General features: G+C 36.0%; 1 protein-coding gene across 1 annotated transcript in view; it reads right to left on the bottom strand.

The window, feature by feature from the left end:
* Positions 1 to 23,145, bottom strand: part of unc5a (unc-5 netrin receptor A) — a 279,601-nt gene that overhangs the window by 195,041 nt on the left and 61,415 nt on the right. The gene's annotated exons all lie outside the window — the stretch shown is intronic.

Below are 23,145 nucleotides of genomic sequence, written 5' to 3'. Positions count from 1 at the left end.
AAGTACCCCAAAAACCTTCTAAAAGTAGCCTAAGCCAAACAGGTTTAGGTGTGTTTCAGCCAGGCACTACTATAAAACCGGTGGTAGTTTTCTAAAGTTATCGCATCAGCTTCAAAAACATTAACAATAGACCCGAAACAAGGACATCCTGAATTATACCGAGCGCTTTATGATTTCTTCTTATTCTAAAACAATGACACAAGCTATGAATTAAACGTTAGCGTGGCTCACGGTTTCATACATTGGAGAAATTCAATTACGCTCTCCTTTCCACTCCATTAATGTGAGACCGCGCCGCACTCAGAACTAATGTGCCCAGAATGATGTGTGTGACAGAGCACAGGCCTCACCGACAGCTCGATTATACTTGATTCGGTCAAAACGATTGGCTTTCAGAGCACCTGCACAGACGCCAGCGTGGAAAAATAGCGGCTGATTCCATTCTGCGGATAAACAGACGCTTCTGAAAGCAAGATGATGTGCTAAACTACTTCTGCCTAACACTGATTGGATAAACCCAAGCGGAGATCGCTCACGTTTGTATTCATCATAATGGCTCTTGATGTAGCATCTGCAGCAAACAAAGGTCTTTAAATAAGCTTGCACGCAGCTGATGGCTTTTCACATCGAATCTATGAGCATTCATCGTCTACAGATGGCGGTCAGCCGTATTAGCGCTAGGATTACATTCATGTCCGATATTCTCAAATTATTGTTATTTGTATTGCAAACTACCAGACTTTTTCAAAGAGACACGCCACACACCGGTCTATACAACTGCAACTGTTAATAAACTCACAAACTCTTTCGGAAATCATGCAGAGCTCGTCCCTGCTTTTTGTTCAGCCATTTATGAGCTAAAGCTAGTGGAAATAAACAGGATTATTTCTGGCAAGTAAAGAAAGCCCTCAATAATTCATTCAGAATTAGCCGAATCCTCTCAGAAGATAATCTGATGCACAGACAATTTAGTCACTTATTATTGAGGGAATTACAGGCACTAAGAAAGAGGGACTTCAAATCGTGCAACACGAGGTACAACTCTTTTCTTTCCCCAACTGTATGTTGCTAAATCGATTCTGTGTCAGTGGATCTTCGCAACGCTCATTTGCAAATTTAATTCCACAGATGGACCCCAAAGCTGTTTACTCAAACGGGAGCAGTCTGGCTGTCGAGAGCTCAGAGGAAGCGTCTCTTTTCTGTGCGGGAAGGTTACGCGGCGCACACTGTAACTTTTAAAACGGTGCAACACGCTTACAAATCGAATTCCTCTGCATCGCATGCTTTCTCACCCACGTATCGTATGGCGCACGGGACTCTGGCACGTCAAGACAAAAGAAAGCTTGTGGCCTCTCCGATAGTTATAATCACAGCTGAATGTGAAAATAGGTCAGTACGTTGGGCGTGAAGCCAGGCTGTGCTGGCTGTGCCAGCTTTCACAGTCCCTTTTTTCAGCCCAATCGCAAACACTCAGTGATAATTGATGTGTGGTGGCTGCTAGGTTGGGAATCAAAATTTGCAAACCCAAGCGTGGCCCCATTGGATAAATTGTAAACACGGGGTCTCATTGGTGCTTTGGAGTTTGCCGAATTGTGAAGTGAATAACAGGCGAACGCATGCATTTGTAAGTGCGTACCTGATGAGTGATAATAGCTATTAAAAACCAAGAGAAATAATTATGGCTTATTATGTTTCGTAGCTAATAATTAGAGAGAAATATTACAGCTTATTGTGATCTCAATGGGGTACAAACAGCAACACAGTGCTTAAAATCACACCCTTTGTATAATCAGATCCAGTTGTGTATGCCGTACTTACCAAAAGTACTGTTAAAACAAACTTAGTTAAACCAGAGAGAGTATAGGAGGATAGATAAAACTACATGAAGAAAAATGAATAGGTGCTCAGCATGGAGGCAATGGTTAATAAACAAGCCCAGTGGCTTCTTATTAGTCCATTTAAAATAATGCATTAAAAGAATGTGGATTAGAAAATGTGCAAATAAAATAAAATGAAATAAAAGAGTTATTACTATTAATATTAAGATATTTTTCAAATGGGGTGAAAACAAACTACAGTTTTAATAATATTAATAATACATATAGTGTAATTAATAAAAAATTTTTTGGAATACTGCATTAAAAGAATCTGGATGGAAACACCAAGATGCAAATAAAATATTTCAAAATGTGCATCCAAAAAAATTAAACAATAATAAAATAATTTAATAATGTAATAAAATAAGAAACAATAAAATAAAATAATTAAATAATTAAATTAAAATTAAAATGTATACTTTGGCTTGAGATGAATAAATTATGTGTAAACTAAAATTATGCACAATAATAAATAAATGCACAATAAATAAAAATAATACTAATAAAATAAATAAAAATAATACTACTAATATTAATATATTTTTCAAATGGGATGGAACCATAGCTACAGCATTAAAATAACTAAAAACAACTAAAATAATATAATAAAACAATACAATAATACATACTGTAATCTGTAATTAATAACCACATTTTTAGCATACTGAAAAATGCAAATATAATATGTCTTAAATAGCAATAGGCAAAAATACATTGTATGGGTCAAAATTATCGATTTTTCTTTCATGGCAAAAATCATTAGGGTATTAAAGGGGCTATATGCAACTTTTTCCCCAAAATAAACGTAACAATAGCCTTTTTATTTGACCATTTATGACTCAAACATCTCCTGATGAGCATACTGACACCTTGTCAGCTCACAGTGGGTGCACCTATAAGCCTGTATCCTATTTTTCCTATTTTCTGTCGGGTCGGATTTTTCGGATGTGACGTCAAGCGCGTTCATGTTAAACGTTTCAGATCACTCTGCCACCACCGCTAGTCATATATATTGCAAGCAAACTTAGTTTCTCAAACAATATATGTATTTGACTGTTCTTACCTCTGTAAACATAATGTTGACTTCTTTGCAGCGGATGTGAGCAGAAAGGAAGAGCAGTTCCGTTTTTTGGCCACAGGTGTCAGTCGCGAGTTTAAATTTCATAAAATTGCATATAGCCCCTTTAAGTAAAGATCATGTTCCATGAAGATATTTAGTAAATTGTAAAAACTTAATATTTGATTAGTAATATGCATTGCTAAGTAATTCATTTGGACAACTTTAAAGGCAATTTTTTTCAATATTTCGATTTTTTGCACCCTCAGATTCCAGATTTTCAAATAGTTGTATCTCGGTCAAATATTGTCTTATCCTGACAAACCATACATCAATAGAAAGTTTATTTTTTTAGCATCAGATAAAAAAAAATTACCCTCATGACTGGTTTTGTGGTCCAGGGTCACATATTTCAAAATATGCATCTAAAAAATATAAACAAAAAAAAAATGAAATAAATATATACAAATAAAAAATAAAAATAATAATACATGTATACATTGGCTTGAGGTGGATAAATACTGTGTGCAAAATTATGCACAATAAATAAATAAAACAATAAGAGCAATATAGATATCAAAGTAAAATAGTATAATAAAACAATACAATAATACATATACTGTAATTAGTAAACAAAAATAAAAATAAATAATAAAAATAATAAAATTTGATTTAAACAAATTTGCAAATTGAAAACAGATCTTAAAACAACAACAAAAACAAAAAAATAATAAATAAATTAGCAATTTACTGGGTTGGAAACAGCCATTTATAATAGCACTGTGTGAGATTTTAGTGCCAAGTTGAAATGTGTGATTGAAACATAATCATGAACAGTTTTGAGATTTCTAATATTCTCCATTTCAGTACACAGGAGCTGTACTTGTATGCCTATTGCCTAGAAAAGAGCTGCCTGGAGTTGTTGCCAAGATGGTCGCCAAGTGAACTGACTTGTCTTACAGAGGCTTTGGCTAGGCTCAACCTTTACAAAAGTCAATCAAGTGCTTTAACAATATTTCCCAGAGTTTAATGAAAGGAGCATGGAGGACAGCCAGTGGACCTTCTTCCACCCTCCAATGGAGAGGACAAGAAGCTGGACCTGGGTCACACAGTAGGACTCTCCAGATTCACCCAGTCTGCCCTCATCCAAACCAGATGGATTTGGCAAGAACGCAGAGTTTCTCTGAGAGCGAGCGAGCGAGCGAGCAGAGCGCAAGCAAATGATGAGAGAGGTGGAGGTGGTGTTGCTAAGAGATCAGGGAAGTAGAGAAGAAGTGACGATGGCGTTAGGGACCCCATGCTGGGCTCTGCAGCACTCTGAGCCTGATGGGCCATAAAGTGACCTCTAAGGGGGAGGAATCCTCAATAGCCACGTTCGCTCACCTTCTCAAGCTGAAAGACGAGCCCTCAGGTTGAGGATAAGGTTGTAAATGCAGTCACTGCTTTTTATACATATATATGATATGACTCTGCCACACCATCTAGGTTTAATCTCAACTTATGAAATCATTAAATACGTACTGTAGTAGTCAGCAGTATGGTACATCTCACTGAATCATATTTTTATGACTTCTCATTTGGCTGATGGTTTTTACACAAAGCAAAATAAAGTTAAGGTTGAACATTCAAATAAATGAATAAAAATACTGGAATCAAAATGATTTTCAGGACATTAGGTTAGGATAAAATACTCTAACAGTGTTTCCTCCACCTCTAGGGCTGCACAAAATGAAGTTTGCACTCTAAATTCAACGTATTGAAAAAGACTAGGCACCGTGAAATAAAAAGACAACAAACAAATTATGCATTTTACAGTTTTATGGCAGTTGCACACAAAAATATATCTGCAAATAAGGAAAGAGTCTCTTCTAAGTTTTTGGTTTGAATCAGTTCTTTCTGGTTCTTGAATCTGATTGGCTGATAAGAGTGCGAGCAATATTAGAACTCCAACAGCTGTCTCACAGTTTGTAAACTTGTTTGTAAACTAGTTTGTACTTCTTACAGCGAGTGTCGTGACGGACAACCAAATCCAGTATCATTTTATAAATATTAGTTTTTGTGTCACAGAATGTAGTTTTAAAAGGATTTCAGGTGAAAATGTACTTGTTTATAGTTTAAATATGCAGTTTGTTAATATAGATAGCGGCTATTTGAAAATTTGCCATTGCAATCTGACATTTTCATGACATAAGAGCTCTGGATTGCCAGCGGCCGTTCTGCAGTTCTAAATCCGCACGATAGCAGCCTCACCCTGGCCAGATCTTCTGGAATTTACAGCTGGCTCTATAGTGGTTAAACATGAGATATATTTCGTTTTAGGTAAATCTAACAGACAGTCTTTGGTCTCATTAATCTATTATTAGTTCCAGAGAAAATAGTTTTGGCAAAATTTCATCATGTTTATGTAAATTCAATGCTGTATATCAGAGCTCAGCTCCCGCGCCCCCCTCTGTGAACTCTGGCGCCCCCCTAAGGGGAACCACTGCTCTACATAATACAATGGGCTTTTAATACAGTAATACAATAAGTTTTCAATGAAGCAACTCAACATTCCTTCAATGGGCTTTATGCCGAACGTCACATGACCAACCCCGGAAAACAGGTCTCATTGCTTCCGCTTGTCGGAGAACGTGTTAATAGCCGTAATAAATAATGGCGATATCGACGGACTTTTAAGGTAATCAGTTAAACAAGCCAGCTGTTTATTGTGGACGTTTCATTCGATATTTATATATAAATGTTAGTGAAAAGAATAAAAATTTAAAACTTTTATATATCAATCCACATATGTGATGGACATTGGTTATGATCATTTTTAGTGTCTACTTTGAATGAATCTTGAGTAAATCATGTTCATATTTAAAGAGGGATATGCAAAACGCGTGAACCGGAAGCAACGAGACCTGTTTAGCAGAAAACGGAAGCCTGTTGGGCATGAAGCCTATGCTAATTCTAAAGTGATGTTTTGGAATTAGTAACGCAGGCTTGGGCTCAGCTGTTCAACTATCAAAATGAGATTTAAATCCGTGGTGGAAGGAAGTAGTTCAGCACAAAAAAGGTTTTTTAAAGATACTCACTGTTGTTTCTTATGTATTTACACACTTGTGGTGTCGAACTGTTGTATAAACGCAATATCACACTCTAAGACGTGAGATATGGCTGTATATTGGCACACTGTGGCTGTGTCTAAATTCAGGGTCTACATCCTTCGGAGGACTCATTTGAAGGATGCTACGTCACAGCGCCGCGACGAAGGCTGTCCAAATTCGTAGGATCCTTCAAATGCGGCCAACAAATACGTCCTCCTTTTCCCCGAATTGGAAGGATGGGTCTGGTGGATCCTTTTCCGTCCTACTTAGCCCATAATTCCTTTCGGCAGAGCCCTTCCAGAATTTTCAAATAATGGCGGACGAAGCGAACGGTAGCGTAGCGGGAGAGGAATATGCTTTTCGATGTAAGTTTTAAAAAAACTGCCGTTTCAAAAAAATTTTTTTTTCAGCGGTTGTCTTCTTGCTTAGCGCTGTCACGGTTGCTAGGCGACAGGATATAAACAACGGGTAAGGGAGGGAACTGAAAGAAGGGTAGGCTGTCCAAATTTACAGACACCTACTTCCAGGTTTTGCGGTTGTCGGAGGACCCCTCCTCCTTCAACCGGGTAGGAAGGATCCTAAGGAGGATGTAGACCCTGAATTTGGACAGAGCCTGTGATTACTTACGGCCAAATCACAGCAATGCGGATATACAGCCATATCTCATGTCTTGCTCATATATCAACCTGGTACTGAGACATAAAATACGTACCAATAAGTACATATCACTGCAGTTTCCAACAGAAATGTCCACTGAGTTTACCAGATTATCGTACATACGGTGTGTTTCATGTGACGTTGGTTTTGTACATGTCACCGCAGTTCTGACTTGAAATGTCTGTTAAGTGGAGCTATAACTCTATTGCTCTGTCACATTTTAAAGGGGTCCTATTATGCTCTTTTACAAAGTCTTTATTTTGTTTAGGTGGTGCACTAGAACATGCTCTCATGCTTGGTGGTTCGAAAAACTTTTATTAGTTCCGGGTTTGATGAAGGTCCGCCTTCCGAAAAAAAAAATGTGTTGTGATTGGTTAGCAGTCCCACTGCGTTGCGATTGGCGAACAGCTTAGGCAGTGTTTCAGTTCTGCCACGCCCCTTCCCAAAGCAGCAAGTTCCGTGTACCGAAGTCTATAAACTAAGACTTCCATTTTTGGGTGAACTATTCCTTTAAAAAGCTAAGAAAAAGAACCACATAGCCAGAAACGTTAGGTGGAACTGCAATCAAAACCAGAATCATTAAATTCTTTACAATTCCCACTCGTACTCATAGCACATTCACTGCAGGCAGAGTTCTCTCAGCTCAAGCTGGGGTCAGCAGTCTGCCATAGGCACAGCGGTGCCATCAGCTCACATCTTTACCCACTCAACTTGGTCATAAAGAGAAATTTCCTTTTTGAGAGAGGAACTTAAAACTCAAAATGCATGCAGGGTTAAGCACCTCGGTCCTCTGCGAATCTGTAGGCTGCGCTGATTGATGGAACAGAAGCTTAGTCATTCAGTCACTCGGCATATAGCAGACACTTTTCATCCTGAGTGACCCAGGCCAAGGGCCTTGCTGAAGGGCACAATGCCTATTGAGCAGGACTGCAATCTCAGTAGCTCTCCAGTTCCTGGGTCACCTCTACTTGAGCATGAACCTTCAGTCTCAATTCATAAACATAAGGTTAGCCCGACCCCGAGCTGAAATGATATGCTATCTAGAATCCATTCTGCTTATTTAAGGAACTCCTTGACAAAGTCTGCAATATTGATTATTTAGCAATTACAACGAGTGAATTCATTTACTCGCTCTTCTCTGGAAACGTAGATTATGATTTTCTTCAAAATGCAGTAATTGCTATTTTCTCCAAGTTTATTGTGGCCTTGTTACCTTCAATTACAATCCACCTTATTGTCTTCCAAAACACGTTTCAGACATGCTGACAGGGGACTAATGCGATCTCATAACCGCTTTTACTTTGACGCATGGGTGATTTTAACATGACGAGCGTTACTCCGGGACTGTCATCTTTTAGGTTCGAAATTATCCAATCGATGACACTAAAAGCTTTAATCTGATTGTTAAAACAGCTGATTTGACAAAGCTGTTATCAAACTGATTTAAGCATCAATCAATATCACATTACAGGCCTCTTTTCTCTTGCTGCGCTGACGCAACTCTTCCAAGGACTCGTTGGTCCTTAAAGCTGACCTCCACATGCACACATGTAAGCATGTTTGTGCGGCTGAACGCAAATTAATTGGTCTGTTCGTGTACAAAGCATGCATTAGCGAAATAAGGCCGAGGTAATTTAATGGAAATGCATGAAGCCCGCTGAAACCACAAGAACCCTGCATTCACTTCTGCATAGTTTACAGAATATTTAACTAGCTGTAGAAGCCTCATAATTCCAAACCATTAACGCTTAGGTATTTATTTACCTGTTCCTGTGGTGAAAGACTATAAATTGGTTTTCTGCACTGTGAAATTTCGCACAGAATCCTACCTCTACAAGCAAACTCAAATCCAGGACGAAAACAGCTAATATAACCAAGCGATGGCTTTATGAAAGCCTTAATTTCCTTGACAGATGCTTCAAAGCAACAGTGAAATTAAGGTGTGCATTTTATCAGTATTGCATGACATCTACATTCCTAGTTGTCACTCCATATACGATGAAACTGTGCAGTAATGGTTAAATTATTTTGTTCAAAAAATATAATCATGATTATTGTCATTTTAGATTTTTATTTTATCAGAATTATTGCAAGAAAACGTCAACTTGCATGATTTGCTCGCAGATTTGAATCGCAGCAAAGAGTGCAAACCTCCGTGTGAAAGAAAACTCCAACTGACATGTTTACAAGTATTTTCAGCTCATCAATGCTTTTTCTTTAATGTAGCGACAGCACATGCACATGGTTGCCAGGTTGGGAAAATTAGTAAACCACTGAACAGAAAGAGAAAACCTCTGGTTGGGGGATTTAAACTCTTGATATCTGGCAACCGAAAGCTGCACAAAAGCTTGTGAAGGCTTGTTATAAATGCAAGATAACGCAAATGCCAAATGAAAATGAAATATTTTCAGGAAAAATAACCAGAAGGCAAATATCACAGATGATTATTCTTTAATAAATCCGGAGAGGCATAAATCGTGTTCACAATTAAAAATACTATTTATCATGCAGCTGTACAATATTATACAATATAAAGCTAATTTTTTCACATGCATTGAATATCCAGACCACTCACAACATTCAAAAATGTACAACATATACAGTACATAGCATATAATAGCATTGTAATTTAAAGTAAAGTTTGTCCAATGTGTCAAAGTAATCGAAAATACTATCATTGTTATTTTAAAATCATTTCTGGACTACATTTTCACACAAAACTTTAAAATAACTAGATGCAAGTGGTGAAATTACACAAACAAGGTTTTTAACATGCTGTTTCCTTACTGTTTTCAATGATGCATAGTGTGCAGTATTGTCTACTGCAAACTGTATTATTCCATTCCAAACATACAGTACCCTATTTTTGTTTCAAATCCTTGACCTTGGTGTTGCTATCAATGTACAAGCTACAACATATGGGACACACACACACACACACACACACACACACACAAACACATCAAGGCATCAGAAATGGTAGCGTTCATTATGCGCTGTAGCATAAATTAATGTATGACTTTAAATATTCTCTTTTCGCGTCTAGAAGAAGGACGGATGGTGTGCTCACCTAGTCCTGTGCCTGCATGGGCAGTGATGGCCAATTAGGCTCTCTCTGATGAGCAGTCCAGGGGCCGGGCGGCAATTAGGGGAGCTGGGAGAGGCATCTCATTACCGGCAGCAGCCGGCTCTATTATGCTGCTCCTGAAGTCTACAGCGCAGTCTTCAGATTCCAATAACGCTCATTAGAACGGCCCATATTGTACCTGCATCTGAATCAAATTCCTATCAATCGCTCTTTAAGTCATTAAAGGCTGAATAAGGAGCATTCCTCTTCGCTTGGATGTGAAAGTGGGCAAGTAATGCATTAAGTTGTCAGGGGAAAGTCTATAAACTAAGACTAATAATTGAATCAGAAGTAAATTCTTTCATTAATCTTATCCTGGATGCAAACAAGTCCAGAGCAGGAGACATCAAAATGTAGTTTTGAAGCTGTGTGTGTTCAATCTAATTCAGTGAATGCTCTTTGCTTCAATCTTTTACACAGACAGGTTCCTCCAGTACAGATAACCATAGTCACTTTACTGCAGCAGTGCTTCTGCCATTTTGCTGACGCTGCCATTTTTCATCCACAGCAATACTAATTACAGACACAGTCCTCCCTGCAGCATTGTGGGACTGAATAACTTGCTCGTGGCACAGTGGTGAATGAGCGGGACCGTGGCTTCAGTATGCGTTCAGTTTATGGAATTTAACCTACAACTGCTTATATAACACTATTACACTTACACCACAAAAACTTAAGCTTAAATCCAATGTGAATCATATTTAAGTCTGATCTCATAGGGCCTGTTTACACCTGGTCACTTCATGAGTTTTTTGTGATCTGATTGTGAAAATACTTGGTGAAAATGCCCTCCGAAACACTTTCGAGATGGATTTAAATCCGATTGCTCAAACCACTTCAGTGATGGTTGTTCATGAGTCCCTTGTTTGTCCTGAACTGTTACAGAACTGCCCACTGTTCTTCAGAAAAAATCCTTTAGGGCCCACAAATTCTTTGTTTTTTTCAGCATTTTTGTGTATTTGAACCCTTTCCAACAATGACTGTATGATTTTGAGATCCATCTTTTCACACTGAGGTCAACTGAGGGACTTATATGCAACTATGACAGAAGGTTCAAATGCTCACTGATGCCTCAGAAGGAAAAACTATGCTAAACTTGAAAACTTTTGAACAGAATGAAAATTTGTATATTTTTCTCATTTTGCCTAAATATCTTTTTTTTTATGTAGTACTGCCCTACAGAAGCTACAGAAGATACTTTCATGTTTCCCACAAAACAAAATAAGTTAAATTTACCTTGATCTTCAAATTCAGAAAGTTTTCAGACCCCCGGCTCTTAAATCATTGTGTTTCCTTCTGGAGCACCAGTGAGCGTTTGAACCTTCTGTAATAGTTGCATATGAGTCCCTTATTGACTTACAGTCTTACAGTCATTGTTGGAAAGGGTTCAAACACACAGAAATGCTGAAAAAACAAAAAATTTGTGAGACCTGAAGGATTTTTCTGAAGAACAGCAGGCAGTTTATCCGTTGATAGACTTTACAACTACGTCACTAAACATTCAGTTCCTAAAGCGATAGTTCACACAAAAATGAAAATTCTGTCATTAATTACTCACCCTCATGTTGTTCCAAACGCAGACCTTTGTTTATCTTCAGTGCAAAAATTAAGGGATTTTTGATTAAATCTGAGATCTTTTTGACCCTGCACAGACAGCAATGCAACTATCACATTTAAGGTGTCGAAGACTGACATGAAAAGAAGAAATTGTTGAATAAAATCATTATTTTTGTTTTCCTTGTGCACAAAAAGTATTCTCGTAGCTTCATAAAATTACAGTTGAACCACTGATGTGGACTATTTTATACTTGAATGTCTCCATTATGTTGCTGTCTAAGCAGGGTCAGAAAGCTCTCAGAATTCCTCAAAAATATCTTAATTTGTGTTCTGAAGATGAATGAAGGTCTTACAAGTTCGGAATGACATGAGGGTGAATAACTAACCCTTTAACAGGTCTAATTTTGACAGAACAAGTATTTGCAAAACTTTCAAAAGAAGGGCAAGTTATATTTAAAAGAAAACTGCAAAGCAATAGAACGTTTTTGCAGATGATGAATTCAGCACTGAATGGTGCATTTATACTGTGTGCTTCATAAATCAAGCCCGTTTAGCATACATGAAATCTAAAAAAACTCACTTCACTTGCACAAAGAAAAATATCACTGCATCTCTGCAAATCTGCAGTTAATAAACCATGCAGAGAGGCTGACAGACAGCACGTTACCCACGCAATGAATAGATTTAGTTCGAAAATTCAACAATCCTTTAGGTACCTTGAATACACAATTCATTGTTTTTCCTCTGACATAAAGTAACTAACTCCATCTGTTCTCCTCAGTGAATTCATGGCAATCAATGTTAAAAACAGAGAAAATATGCACATTGCTGTTCGTTCCGAAATCGTGCCAAACAGAAAAGTGAACGAAAAATAAGGGCGCGCGCATGTACCGCTCACCCAGTTTTGAATAAACATACATATGCACCAAATACTTGAAAACGGCTTCCAGAGATGTTTGTCAGGTCTAGAGGCGGTGAAACAGGGGCGCTGCGCTGAACCGCAGTATAACAGAGGCATATCTGGTAGTACCAAGGGTTGCATTTTTGATTATTTTATTATTTTGTTACATAAACAGAAGCCTGTGGGAACCCTCGCAAAAACACGGTGCATGAGAGTCAGGATAAACGCCTGTGAGAATCTCGTCTCTGCCAGCAGCAACACTTGCATTCATTTCTGACTATATTCACATATTTGTATTTACAATCACAAACATGCTCAAAGAAAATGCACATCCAACCTGATCAGAACACCGCAAATGACAATGCGTTGAACTGCAGTGCTTTAGAAATGACGAATCACGGTTCATCACCTGACACAAAAAACAAACGGTATTTGCCATCTTTTCTGCAACAAACACACAAATATTTGACAACTCATAATGGAGGACTTCTAAGGTCAAGTGCTTAGAAAATTAGTATACAGATTGCTTTATTAAACCAAATGTCATTCCAAGACATTTCTCCTTGAATTCTCATCTAGAAAAGTCAGATAATTGCGTTTCAATTGCAGCCAGTGCGGAAAAGGCTTTCAGTTCCTGAAGAAAAAAAAAGTGTTTCTGCATATTTTTTGCTTTTCACTTCCAATATTCGTCTAAATATGTAAGACTGCTCATGGTGCATTTATATTAGTACACATTTCTGATCTGTTCTTATGAATTCATGCTCACGCATGTAGCAATTCACAAAGATATTTCAAGTAGAGGCCTTACAAGCCATCAAGTATCGCATCTAGCATTCGATTATGCAAACTCTCCCTCAATGAGTTTTCCCCTTAATAATCGCAAGGAAATTGCATTAAAAAATACTTTTAATAAACTAGGCATGCAAACAGCTCCCTGGGATAATAGAACGCCTTAGATTTCCCCCAAGTGCGTCTATCACATTAAAAGAGTGTAAATGACATAGCTTTTCTCATAAATCTAATCTGTTTGCGCTAATTTTACGCAGCTTACACCTGCTCCACCCTCTAGAGGAGAAAGCGGCTGAAGAAAACGGGTGTACATCAGATTCCGCTCCATTCTGCTCATTAGTTGATTCAAGGTGAAGCTGCTCAATCTTTGCCAAAAAAACTCAAATCAGGCTGCCACTCTACCTCACCTCCAAATCCAACAACAACACCGCCCAAAGGCAGGTGGCATGAAACCCTCGCCATATGGCATCTGCCGAAAAAACAACTGTGAGGAATTAGCCCGAAATGGCTCAGAGCGCTCCGTAGATGGAGATCAATGATGGCTACTTATCACCTCAGGACACGAGTCGTGTGTTATTTATCTAACGCAGAGTGACTGCCGTGTGCGCTCTCTCTCGTCTCTACTTTCAGGCTAGGGTCAGGATGGTCAACAAGTCATGATGTCAGCTAGTCCATCTAGTTTTTTTTAGGATGAGATGTTTTGAAAGAGACAAATTAAAACTTCTCAGAGAGTGCTTTAGCGTGCTGTTTGACTGTCAGCACACTAAAACTCTCTTGGAGAAGTTGCGTTTTTAAATCATCCTCTCCAAAACATCGCCGTTAGAGCCATCAAAGCAGCACTTCAGAAACAATTTCGAAAAAGAAATTTCTAAATATAATTACTGTCAAAACTTCAAATCACTTGCTGTGAATAGCATTCGTGTTATTAGTTTTAATCCACAGGTTTGAAAGGACGAAGATAATTTTCTGCAACAAAAGGTTACAGCCTATAAACTCTACCAGTCAAAAGTTTTTGAACAGTAAGATTTTTAATGTTTTTTAAAGAATTCTCTTCTGCTCACCAAGCCTGCATTTATTTGATCTAAAATACAGCAAAAGCAGTAATATTGTAAAATATTTTAACTATTTAAAACATGCTTTCTATTTGAATATATTTTAATCAACGTGATCAAAGCTAATATTTTTAGCATCATTCAGTCTTCAGTGTCACACAATCCTTAAGAGATCATTCTAATATGCTGATTTGCTGTTCGAGAAACATTTATTATTATTATTAATCATATTTAAAGCAGCTGAGTACATTTTTTCAGGATTCTTTGATCAATAGAAACATCCAAAGATCAGCATTTGTCTGAAATAAAAGATTTTTGTAACATTAAACACTATACCATTCATAAGCTTGGAGTCGGTATAACTTTTTTCCCCCAGATAAATGTTGTTCAATTTTCTATTCATCAAAGAAACCTGAAAAAAACCCACTCTCTCTAATAATAAGAATATATGTTTTGTTTTGAGTAGCAAATCAGAATGTTAGAATGATTTCAGAAGGATTATGTCATGTGAGTGGAGTAATAATGCTAAAAATGCAGGTTTAAAATCACAGAAATAAATTACATTTTAAAACATATTCAAACAGAAAACAGTTATTTTATCCCCTTAACTGTCACCCGTCCTTTGAAAACCATTTTGAAATCAGACATTGCAATAACATGGGAAATGTACATCAAAATCATATTACAAAATGTTTTCGTGCATGAAAATGTAGGTTTGAATGCTTCATTTTCACGTCTATATTCAAAAATGAGAGTGACAGTTAAGGGGTTGAATAGTAAAGATAACATATTAAAGATATTTCAAAAATTCACTGTTTTTGTTGTACTTTGGATCAGATAAATGCAGCTTTGGTGAGCAGAAGCGACTTCTTTGAAAAACATTAAAAATCTTACTGTTCATATACTTTTGACTGGTAGTGTACCTGACTATGCGTAAGTTATGCTGTGTAATAGTCACACTTTAAATAATTTTTTTATGTAATTTAAATTACATATAGTGTCAAAACACGTTTTCAAGATAATTCTTAACAATATTATTTGAACTGTTATATTCTTACTGAATAAAATCCTTAAACTGATCAAAAGAATTCCATTTTTAATAAGTTAATAACTTTCTATTTATCAAATAATCCTGAAAAATAACCAGTTCCACAAAAAAGTTAATCAGTAAATCAGTTTTCACAGTGGGCACAAATTAAGTATCATTTTCACATTTCCCTAATTTCCAACATTTTTGTGGACAGATAATTACAGAATTTCACTAGATTTGTAATGAGACACATTTGTAAATTTGTTTTCACAGAAACCACTGTTTTCTGCCAAAATAAAAGCTCAAACTCTTTTAAATGAAGAAATTAAGACAAAACATTGTCATTTTCCTACTGTGGTGTAGAGTACACTGCAAAAAAAGGCTTATCTTACATTTACTAGATAAGAAAAACTACATAAGATATCTAATCTTGTTTCCAGGAGGGAAAAAAAAAAAACTAAATTAAGTGCAGTTTGCTTAAAATAAGTCAAAAAATGATCTGCCAGTGGGTTAAGTAAAATACTCTTGTTTTAAGATAATTTTACTTGTTTCCGGGGTTGGAACTAAATTAAGTGTATTTGGCTAAAACAAGACTAAATCTTATGTTATTTTGCTTATCTAGAAAATGCATCTTAATTTAAGAATTTTTAGATATTTTGACTAGAAACAAGACAAAAAGTAAGTAAGATAAGCCTTTTTTTTTGCAGTGTAAAATGAAAAAAAATAAAATAAATAATAATTACTCACCCTCATGTAATTCCAAACCTGTAAAACCTTCGTTCATCTTCAGAGCACAAATTAAGATATTTTTGATGAAATCTGAGAGCTTTCTGACCATGCATAGACAGCAACACAACTGACATGTTCAAGGCCTAGAAAGGTGGTAAGGACATCATTAAAAAGGTCATGTGACATCAGTGGTTCAACCGTAATTTTATGAAGCTACAAGAATGCATTTTGCGCGCAAAGAAAACAAAAATAACAACTTTATGTAACAACAAGAGGCTGAGCAATTATTTGACAGAATTTTCATTTGTGGGTGAACTATCCCTTTAAAAACTACTAATAATAAAATGCATAGACAACCCACAGCTGTGAACATCCCTAACACACCATTTCGAAAAACTGTGACTGTGCAGCTCCGGCCACCATTTCCATCGAGGAAACGCTTTGCATCTCTCTGGCCGCACTGCAGTTGCAGGCGACGAGGGAAGCACTTTAAAGGAGAACCTGTTAGGTACATCTCCCTTCCTGCTGAGAGAGGGGCAGTGTTGCCCCAACACTCCATCACTGCGCTGACACGCCAACAGCGATTCATAATGAGCCGAGGCTGTGAGGGACCGGGACCCGCGGGGGGGTGGGGGGGTGGGGGGTGGTTTAGTGCAAAGTGAGAGAAAGGCAGAGGCAGAGAGGCCCCATGGAGGAGTGTGGTTTCTTCTGCAGGAAATCAAATCAGGCCAGTTTATTAGGAGCATGGCTCCAGAGAACAGAGTTTACAAATAGAAGCCGGTGGGAGTGCTCGAGTAAGGAGGAGAGCGTGGGAGCCGACATGAACACCTCTGAAACACGCCCCCACGGTACTTACCCAACAGCAGGGCAAAGCCGCATGCATGGGTATAAACGCTTCTATGAATAATAATTGACAATATTCACATATTTGCATTTATGACTTGCAATGCATCTGTGCAGGCAGAGAGCAGCACTCTTTTGGTATACTGCAAAAATATGTTTTTTTGCTACACATATATTCAGATCATTAAAACCAGATAAATTTACTGGAGAAGCAAGGTAAATGAATGAATGAGAAAGTGAATGAATGAATGAATGAATGAATGGGTTGTCACTATCTGAACAAGCATTATTATTATTAATATTATTAACAATACAAATAAACACTTTACCAATGGATTCAGAAAAAAGTAAACATCCACAAACCACATAAATTCACTTGAGAAACAAAGTTTCGCAAGATATTTAAAATACATTTTGTTTTGTTTTTTAAATAAGATTTGAAGGATAAATAACACAATTTGCTAAAGCTTATGCTAAAAGTTAACAAAACAAACACACAAATAAACAAACAAGCAAACAAATAAATAAATGAACAAACAGGTTGTCACTATTTGACAACCCATAAATTATGGTAATATTAATAATAGTAAAAATATAAATAATGATAATAAAAATAATAATAATAATAATTATTATTATTATTATTATTATTATTATTTATGATACAAATAGACAGTTCACCAATGGGTTAAAGGGAAAAATTATTATTATTATTATTATTATTATTATTATTATTATTAACGACAATACAAATAAACAGATTACAATGGGTTATTTTTTTTAACATATTTTAACATATCTGAAAACAAAATAAATAAATAAATAAATAAATAGGTTGTCACTATCTGAACAACCATTATTATTATTGTTGTTATTATTAACAACAACAACAACACAAATAAATAGTTTACCATTGGGTTAAGAAAAAAAAACGTATTACTCTGAAAACAAAATAATAAATAAATAAATAGTTGTCACTATCTCAACAACCATTATTATTAATATTATTAACAACAACAACAACAACAATACAACAACCATTATTATTATTATTATTTGAGTTATTGCTGTTATTATTATTAATGACACAAATAAACAGTTTACCAATGGGTTAAGGGGAAAAAGTATTATTAATAATAATAATAATAATAATAATAATAATACAAATAAACATTTTACCAATGGGTTAAAAAATTAAAAAATATATTACTCTGAAAACAAAATAAATAAATAAATAAGTTATCACTATTATTATTATTATAAACAACCAGTACGTTAAGAAAAAATCATTAATCTCAAAGTATTACTCTGAAAACTATCTGAAATCGTACATAATTCTTACTTGTTTTTGCAGCAAATATCTTAAACATTCTTAAAACCATGTAAATTTACTTGAGAAACAAAGTTATTTAGATATTTAGACAACAAAATATTTAGAATAAATGATAACGTTTTAAAGGATAAAAAAATTGCTGAGGTTTATATTCAAAGTAAGTAAACAAATAAATTGGTTTTTACTTTCTAAACAACCATTATTATTATTATTATTATTATTATACAAATGGTTTGTATAAACAATTGCTCTTGTTTTGAAGGATAAATAAATACAATTGCTAGATAAATTACACAATTTGCTGAGGTTTATGTTAAACAAACAAACAAATATAAAACAGATAAATTGGCATTATTATTGTTGTTGTTGTTGTTGTTGTTGTTGTTCATAAATATAAAAATACATTTTGGTTAAGCGGGTTAAGAAAAAAAGTCTTTTTGCTTTAAGTTAATTGTCTAGTTTTCCAGTAAAAATATCAACCTCTCTTTAAAAGCAGATAAAACACTGATTAAATATAAAATAAATGTTATCAGAACATATCCTTTAAATAAACATTGAGAGCATTTTGTTTTGTGCTGGCGGATGTCACCATTTATCTTTTGCTCAATGTTCAATTTTGTTTTCATTCTTTGAGTGGAAAGAGAGGATAATAAAGACAGAGAGAGAAAAAAATGACTAAATGTCCAAATGTCGGCTGGATTGATGTGTTATTGAGGTGGGACGTGCCGTGTTTTGAGAGCGAGAGAGATAGGGGCGTTTAGACTGAATGGGGTGCTTTTTGTTCGTCTCGGACGTAATGTAAATTCATCTGTCAGTCAAAGCAATTGTACATATTAGCGCCGCAAACATTCTAACACCCCGAATGATAAACAATGCAACTGTCAAGCACTGGTAATTTCTCAGTCAAAGGTTCAGAGGAAAGTCAAGGAAACATGGAAATGAAAAAAAAAAAAAAAGGATCTACGAAACAAATTGTCGTATCGTAATATTCAATTAGTGGCCTTCCAACCACTTAAACGCATTTAGAGAAAGCTACTTCATCTATAGAAAGTGCTCATTAATTACAATGAAATCCATCCTTGAAGTGTCCTTAAAAATGACAGACAGTTCAACCGTAGTGCTGTTTGTTGATCTAAATACCTTATATATGTGAACGCACATACCGCAAGTGTTTGTAAAAGTGCAGAGGCAAGGTGAAATAATCAAGTTTGAAGATTAAAAAAGGTGAAACATCTTCAGGGTTGATGTAGAAGTGTCTCACACCGCCAGACTGGCAAAGCTCCAAGAGCAATCCGCTCCGAACGCATGCCAATGGAAAAGGTAATTACACAACACCTTGAAGCTCCGGCGTGAGGTTCAACCCTTTCATATCCATGTTTGGAAGAACAGAAAAAAAAAACCCACAGGAGATTGGCTAAACCTCGCTGTGAACTATCGCTCCTTTTCTACCGCCTCCCCTGGCGTCGCCCAATTCAATTGTTCAGTTCCACATACAGATGTCGCAACCCGTCGCCTCGGCACAAGGGTGTCATTTGATGAGCACCAGCACACTACACGCTCCGCCAATGCATTACAAAGCAGGATATGTCGCCCTGCCCCGCACTGTCTCCGCCATTTACATTTGATTTAGCAGCTTGATTGGGTCCACCTGGCCTATGCACCCATCCTTACCTCCACGCCAGCCATCTGTGGAACGACAGATTGAGAGCCACTGACTGAAACTGGGAATGATGAACACGTCTTGTGCCGCTGTCTCTGCAATAACCTTGTAGGAGTGTGAATGTCTGCGCAAATGTTCAGAATGGAATACAAGCATACTGTATTTTGCACAATATATACTGTATGCTGCCTAGTGTAGATGAAAACGTAACTGTGGGAACTTTTTCGCAAGATGCGAAATACATACCAATAAGTACATATCACTGCAGCTTCCAACAGAGATGAACACTAGAGGTGGTAAAACAGCGAGCACTTGTAATCGTTTTCATACACACACTGTAAAAAGTTTTCACCAGTTTCAACTTAAAAACTTTAGCAGCTGCCTTAAAATTTTAAGTTAAATCAACTTCAAGTTAAATCAACTCATTTTATTGTAATAAAATGACTTGTAGTTTTTAGATGATTTAACTTAAAAACCCAAGTTTAGCAGCTGCCTTAAAATTTTAAGTTGAATCTGGTGAAAACTTTTTACAGTGCAGTTATGATTACAGCTCCATATGTTCCAAGCTCCAAACGTTCTTAGTAGCTGAGCCGGCATGGAATTGGACTTAGGATGTGGAATCCTTGAAAAACATAACTCAAAATTAAAGAGCTGAAAGATGAGAGATCAAAAAACAAGCTAAATCGGCATGCTTGCACATTCACTTTTGTTCATACTATCTGGTAGGGATGCTCTGATCAGTATTTTTGAAGCCGATACCGAGTACCGATTTCGCGTCATGGTGATCAGCCTATACCAATGCGGATTCTGATGCTTTGAGCTAAACTGATAACTGATAACTGATATGTAGTCTCTCTGATCAACATACAACATGTTACATTTTTACAGTAATTATGTAATATATGTAATGTAATGTAACTGTAATGTTATGTAATGTGCCTTCAAAATTGGGTATATGCATAAGGTGTGCAATTATTTCGAGGGTAACACGCAAGGCGGATGTAGTTCCAGGCAGCTGTTGGCCGCATTACATGTCCATATCACTTTGCCACATAATAGGATAAAAACGACAGATTATTTCCATGTTTAAGCCACAAAATTACGGTTTATTATGTATGGAAAGCACATACTCTATTTCATTTTAAATAAACAAATAAATAAATATCCATCTGAACTATTATTAATATTATAATTAATAACAATACAAATACACAGTTAAAAGTTTTTTTTAAATATATTTATAAATAAAAAACAATGAAATGAAGATGTTGTATCTAAATAAATAAAAAATACTTAAATGATTTTGAAAAGTGAATTTACGCATTACAACATTATAATGTATGACAAATGTATGCTTATTCTTTAGACTTTTTTTTAAAGATGACATTTAACAATGTTTTTACAATTAATAGTGTTTTTCATAGACAAACTTTAACCAAGTTTCAGAAGACAGCAAAAGCATCCTAAATATACAGTAGGAGAAATGAAAACAGTAAAAAAAATATTTTACTGTTTCTTGTGAGAAGGTCTTCAAGTTTACAAATACATGTCACAAAACTCTGACAGAAATATATTACTGAAAGTAATGAAAGCACTACTTCTAAGAAATATTTACCAGAAAAATGTAAATACACAACACAGAATTTCTGAAAAAATCTAATCAATTATTTAGAGATGCTTTTGATTATTAAAATGTAATGAAACCATTAAAACAGAATTTAGAAAACTGATGGAAAACTGAATTTGGTAAAAATAAAACTAAATTGGAGAAAAAAATTCAAACATATTTAATCTGGCCTTAAAATGTATATATTTTTTCTTTATTAAACCTTTAATAAATTGTTTTTATATTGTGTAAGTTTCAAGGTGTCAATAAATTAGAAGTTTTTTGATTAATAAAATTGAACCATTAAGAAGAAGAAAAAAAACGAATTCCAGAAAAAATTAAACAGAATTTGGGAATAAATAATCAAAATGGGATAAGGCTTTGGCAGTCTAATTACATAAGAAATCAAAAATACATGTTAAAAACTTCAGCTACAACCTCGCTTTGTGGGATATCAGAGCGCTATGTTGCATTCTGCACACTGCAAAAGGCGGCAAGCCTTTCATACAGGGCACAGTATACACACAAATAGTATGAGTAGTAGACTATTGATATTTAAGCCCAGCCACTGAAGCTATATGCTAACAATTAGACCCCAACTCTCAACTACAACGACTGCACAACGTGACATGCATAAATACCCCTGTAAGCTCCAAAAACCAATTAAAAGTTCTAAAAATAAATACTGTGAATTCTAGGACAAAATGTTTTCTATGTATTTAGCTGCAAAACACGGCAAATGCGTCCTGAAAAGAAAAAAAGCTCTCTTGTGGGGAAAATTCTAGCGAATAACATCAAACAAAATTGCATGCATTTTCCACCTTCATTCTTGTAGCAAAGAATTCAAGAAATACGTGAGGCGGCAAATGCTTCATATATAATTATGTTATTTTATCACATGCTTTGAGATGTTACATTGCGCTTATGTTTAGATCGCATTTTCTGAATGGGCACCAATTTTCACTGCCGAACAACACGGTGCGTGCCAATTAGAGGATTATACTATCCATCTGTCAACAGTGCCTTAGACTTACATGTGTCAGTCTGTTTGGCGGCAATTCCTCTCGCCGCACTCGCTGCATTTCAGACGAATGCTTTTGCTGCTAATGCTTTATGCTACTCCAAACAACTGTCCTATGAGACCGCAGCTCAGACCTCATCTAAACAGTAGTAATCTGCTAAATGGGCTAAATCAGTGTCCCACAAGAGTCAATCAGGAGATTTAGCATTTAATTAGAAACATACCTCATATTTATACCTTAACAGGGTAAACACACTGTATCCTGCCAAAGAAAGTTTCCAAGGTAAGCGCTGCAAATCAGGTGTCATTCATTCAGCATTCACATCCATTACTGCCTCAGCTCATCACTGAATCATTTTCTATTTGGAGAACAGCAGACGCCCAACAGATTGTCTTCCCACAGTCCTTTATCCAAGAACATTATCATTGGGAAAACAGACGTTTACTTCAAAAATGGACAACTGTTCTCATTTTGGCTCAATTTAAAGGCACGAGTTAGCATAAGAGGACGGTTTCATATTGAGAAATATCTCAACCAATTTATCAACAACAAATTAGCGCCATATCGCTGTTTGTGAGAACGGGTATTGGCTGCTAACAGCCTTTGTGTGTGCAGCTTTACCCTGCAAGACAACTCTAGGAGTATTTTAGCAAAGAAAAAGCATTGAGAGAGATAAAACAACTCTGTTAACTTGCTCTCTGAAGGTTTTTCTTGGTAGGTCGTCCCTATAGCATTGCTGTTAATGTTGTTCCACTACTGCTGCTAACAGATGGTAATGAAGAATGCTCCAGTGAAACAGAACTTCAACTAATGGTG

This window comes from Garra rufa, chromosome 16, assembly GCF_049309525.1.
Source record: "Garra rufa chromosome 16, GarRuf1.0, whole genome shotgun sequence".
In the NCBI taxonomy this organism is placed as follows: Eukaryota; Metazoa; Chordata; class Actinopteri; order Cypriniformes; family Cyprinidae; genus Garra; species Garra rufa.
The sequence above is the reverse complement of the archived record's forward strand: the minus strand, read 5'-3'. Positions and strand labels throughout refer to the sequence as shown.